The sequence below is a fragment of the Talpa europaea genome (assembly GCF_964194135.1).
Source record: "Talpa europaea genome assembly, chromosome: 8".
NCBI lineage: Eukaryota > Metazoa > Chordata > Mammalia > Eulipotyphla > Talpidae > Talpa > Talpa europaea.
In genome coordinates this window covers 15,334,858-15,339,719 of record NC_140075.1, presented here as the reverse complement: position 1 = coordinate 15,339,719, position 4,862 = coordinate 15,334,858, and the positions used below count along the sequence as shown (strand labels likewise).

The window sequence follows — 4,862 nt, the reverse complement described above, 5'->3', positions numbered from 1 at the left end:
TGTTTCTTTTTGTCATGGTAACCTGCTGCTAGCACAGTTGTGGGGATTCAATAGCAACAGTTTTATAAATCCTCAATGTCTCAGAAGTTGTGCATTCCATCTGTTGATCCAGAAGGTCAAGAAATATATTACGGGGCCTCCCCGGTGGCGCAGCGGTTGAGCGTTGGGTTGCGAAGCTGCCCGCGGCCTCTGCGGCGCTGGTTCGATCCCCGGCTGCTCCCCGGCCACAGGAGGAGGGTCCCACATGGCGCGCAGACCTCTCCTGCTGCCCGCTGCTCCCCTCAGCAGTGTACTTCGGTCCTTCTGCCTGCTCTGCTCCCCGCTCTGGCTCTGGTGAATTCTCTCACCCTCCCGTGCTTCTGACTGCACCCAGTGCATGTATAAAAAAAACAAACAAACAAATAAATAAATAAATAAATAAATGCCTCTAAAAAAAAAAAAAAAGAAATATATTACGAACTTAAATTCACCAGAAAGTATCAAAGGCCAAAAGGGAAGGAAGATAATTATTGACCACGAGAAGCTGGAACGCTGGAAGCCGAACTCGCCTCTGGTTTCCTTGCCCACAGGGGCGGGGGTCACTGCGGAGACTAAGGCTGGAATCCCCTGGAACGCCAGGCCACCCCCCCCAAGGCTTCGCGCCAGGCAGTGCCCGCCACCCGCCACCAGCTCTGCCCGCCGACATCCTGGGCTGACCTTGCCACATGCGGTTTAGGAAAGGCCCGCACCCTGCGCCCTCTGCGCCGCCCCAACCCCGGCCCAGGCCCCAGAGCGTCCAGCGGTGCGTCTTGCAGATGTGGCGCCCACAGGCGCGGACCAGCCATCCCTGGGCGTTGGGCCCACTGCGCTCTTGGCCCCTCCAGGGCTCCCCGGGCCCTCACCCCGCCCGCTCGGGAGTCGATGGCCGGGGCTCGGGTGCCGACACCCCGCCGTCTGGGGGTCACGCAGTGGGGCCCAGGGCCACACTCGAGGCAAGTGAGGAGCCCCTGGCCGTGGCGCCCGCCAGGCCGGGTGCCCCGCGGGAGTCAGGCCCGCGTAGACACCGCCTCCCCGGGTCGGGGCCCACGCTGGGTTGGGGGGCAGCGAGTCCCATCCGCCAGTGAGGAGCGGGGTGGACGCGAGGGATTCCCGGGCGGGTAGGTGACTACGGTCTTGGGGGGACGGAGTGACCGCGGCCGGGGAGCTCGGCGCTGACCTGGAAGTGGGGGCCGAGCCCGGGCAGCAGTGGGGGCCCCCTGGGACCTTCCTCCAGGGGCCTCGGCTGGGCGCCCCGGGCATGATCCCCCGCCCGGCTCCCCACTCCGGGTCAGGCGGCCTCGCCTGGTCCCCTGCGCGGGTGGGGGCTGGGGGCTGGAGGGCGCTGCCCCACTGGGCCCGTGTCCAGGCTGGGGACCCCGCGCCCTGCCAGAGCCCCCAGGGGACCCGGGACAGCAGCTCGAGCGGGGGATGGCACAGGTGGCTTTCCAGGCGCACCCTGAGACTCCTGGTGTCTGTGGGTGCCCCTGGGGTCCCCGGGGTCGCCCCCCATCCCGGGGCATAGCCACCCCGGCCACGCTGAGGGAGCGCAGGGGAGGCGCACTGGGGGCAGCAGGGTGCGGAGACCCCCCTTTCCAAACCACCCTTGTGAGGCCGGGGGCTCATCAGGCGAACAGGGCGCCTCCTCAGCACCCACGGCGCGCCCCGGGTCTTCCTGGGCTCCTCGGGGCACCTGGGGGCACCCGTGATGCAGGGGGGCCCTGGGAGCCTGAGACCCATCCTGGGGCCACCCTCAACTGCAAAACTATGGCTGCGCCCTGCAGGGGAGCCACAGAGCAGGGCGCGCTGGGGAGGGGGTGATGGGGCAGTAGTGGGTGCGTGCTCTTTGCTCACCCTGTCAGGGCGCCCGGGTGGGGAGCCACGGAGGAGGCGCTGGCGTGCCCTGCGGACACCACAGGGGCCCCTTGGCTCCCAGGCAGCCTCTGTCTGTCCCAGTGGGGACGGTACAGCTAGGAGCAGGGGGGGCGGTGAGGGGAACCAGCGAGCAGAAGGGGGTGTGTTGGGTGAGGACCCGAAGTGAGGGGTGAATGGGACGCCCGAGACTGGAGTCCTCAGCCAGCTGCTTCAGTTCCCAGGCCCAGGCCCGGCTCTGAGGGTCTCTGGGGCTCCCCGCACACTCCCCCCGCCGGGCGCAGGCCACATGCCCAGAGGACTGGACACAGGCGGGGTGGGCGGGGCGGGGTCCCCTCCGTGCAAGGGGTGGGAGGCTGCAGGGAAAACCAGCAGAAGCGGCGCCCAGGCGGGCGTTAAGGGATGCGCCTGAGTCCCCAAGTCCGGCTCCACAGCAGGGAGCACCGAGGGCCCGCTGGCAGAGGCTCAGGTGGGCGTCGACCCCCCCACCCACCTGGGGGCAGCCTAAGCTTGGGCCCCGCCCACCCCAGTGGCATCTCAGCCCTTCACCCGCTCTGCCCCCCGCTTCCCTCCACCACCCCTACCCGCCCAGTGGGTCCACTCAGCCGCCCGCCCTGGCCCAGAGCTCAGTCCCGCGACTCCAGGCCAGGGCACAGCTTAGCTCAGGGGCGTGTCCTGTTCCGGGGAACCCCAGGGATTTCCAAGCCACAGCACCACCCGACCCCCCGGGGAGCCCGCCTCAGCCTGCGGCTCTCTCCTTGGGCCGCAAGGAGCCCCGCCTGTTCCGCACAGCCCGCACCAGGGCAGGGGTGGGCACAGGACACAGCGCAGGCCTGGCAGGCCGCCGACCCCCGCTGGCATCCCCCACTCCCCGCGAGGCGGGTCATCCCTCCCGCTGCCCCCCAGGGCCTGGCCCGGCCCCGCCCCACGCCGACCTGGCATCATCAGGGCAGCGAGCCGGAGCCACGGGCATCCCAGTGCCCTTTCTGCGCCCGTGCCTCCCGGCTGCGCGCGGGGTGGGAGACCAGCCTCCAGCCGCGGGGGAGGGTGAGGGGTGGGGGGTGGGGTGTGTGGGAGGTGGGGGGTGGAGGGTGGAGGGTTGGGGGGTGGGGTGTGTGGGGGGTGGGGGGTGGGGGTAGGGGGTGAGGGTGGGGGGTGGGGGGTTGGCGGGGCCGGGGCATGGGCACAGTGGCCTCAGCCTCAGGGACGCCTCTGGCCACCTGGGCCCACCTCGGGGACGGCACCCCAGGGAGGGCATCTGGGAGATGGGCAGGGGCAACGGTGCTCGATGGCCAGGTCCAGAGGCCGGAGGGACAGCAGCCTCATGGCGGCCACTCGGGACATGGCGGCTGGCCCCGCCCCCCACCCCTGTCCCCACCTGCCCCTCCCGCCCCCACCCGCACGTCCCGTGGCTCTCCCCTCCCCCCTCGTCTGTCTCTGGCCCGTGCCCTTCCCCCGCCCGCCCTCCCTCCCGCAGAGACTCTTCCTAAAATATCATTCAACAAACTCCCGGATCTCCATCTCAGCTGACCAGTCCTGCGTTCGGAAACCTGGACTGCCTCCCCTGCTGCTGCCGGACGCCCGGGCGCGGGCAGGGGCGACGCTGTGGACGCCCCCGCGGGCTGAAGGCGGCCTCTGTTCACCGGCCACACGGGCTGGGCCGGCCAAGCGCAGGGACGGGCCACGCGGCGGGACCCCTCGAGGGTGGGCGGGGCCAGCGGGCGGCCGGCTTAGGAGGGCGGGAAGCAGACCCACCCCTGCGGGCAGCCTGGGCCTTGCCCGGTCCCACGGGATGGCCTCAACTGAGCAGGAAGCTGCCCCGCGCTCTGAGGCCACAGACGCGGCCCCTCCTCCTCATCGCTTTCCTGAAGGCCTCTTTGAAGTCTTTGTTCCTCAGACTGTAGATGACGGGGTTCAGCAGCGGGGTCACCATGGTGTGGAAGATGGAAATGATCTTGTGGATCTCGGGGGACAGGTGGGCACTGGGGCGCACGTGCATGGAGATCATGGTCCCATAGTAGATGGTGACCACGGCCAGGTGGGAGCCGCACGTGGAGAAGGTCTTGGCGCGGCCGGAGGCGGAGGGCATCCTGAGGATGGCGGCCATGATGAAGACGTAGGACACGAGGGTGAGGAGGAAGCACACGCACAGCACCGCGACGGACAGGGCGGAGATGACCATCCCAGTGATGTAGATAGTGAAGCAGGAGAGCCGCAACGGGAGGGGCAGGTCGCAGAAGAAGTGGTTGATCTAGTTGGGGCCACAGAAGTCCAGCCTGGAGATCATCAGGCAGGGAAGGGCCCCGGTGCCCACCCCGGCCACCCAGGAGAGGGCCACCAGCTTGACGCAAGTCTCGGGGCGCATCAGGAGGGGGTAGTGCAGGGGGCTGCAGATGGCCAGGTAGCGGTCATAGGCCATTGTGGCCAGGAAGAAGCACTCGGTGGCCCCGAAGAACACAAAGAAGTAGAGCTGGGCCATGCAGGCGGGGAAGGAGATGGCGCGGCCCCGGGTCAGCAGGCCGGCGAGCAGTGGCGGCTCGACGGTGGAGGTGTACCAGACCTCCAGGAAGGACAGGTGCTTGAGGAACGTGTACATGGGCTTGTGCAGCCGCTGATCATGGCTCGCCACGGTGATGATGACGATGTTCCCCGCCACCGTGAACACTGTAGATGAACAGAAAGACGGCAAACAGCAGGGACTGCCACTCGAGAAGGTTCTGGAACCCCAGCAGCTGAAACTCAGTGACAGCAGACACATTTGGGGGCTCCATCACCTACGGAGGGGAAGAGACCTTGGAAAGCACTGCGGAAAAGGCATGAAATTCCTCGGTGCTTTCTGGAACATGAGTGACTGTCTTCAAGCACTCCCGTCTCCAGGACAGCTTTCTGGAAGAACTTGTGTGGCTCCACCTGGCTTTTAGACCACTGTGGTTTCAACCAACTAGGCGAAGGGGGTGCAAGAGTTGGGGGCGGGC

The 4,862-nt window shown here is 67.7% G+C and overlaps 1 pseudogene across 1 annotated transcript; it reads right to left on the bottom strand.

Moving 5' to 3' along the window:
* Positions 1–3,685: 3,685 nt before the first annotated feature.
* LOC311175170 (olfactory receptor 11L1-like) lies at positions 3,686–4,658 on the bottom strand (annotated as a pseudogene). Its single transcript has one exon. The product of its transcript is annotated as an olfactory receptor 11L1-like (transcript).
* Between the last annotated feature and the right edge of the window lie 204 nt (positions 4,659–4,862).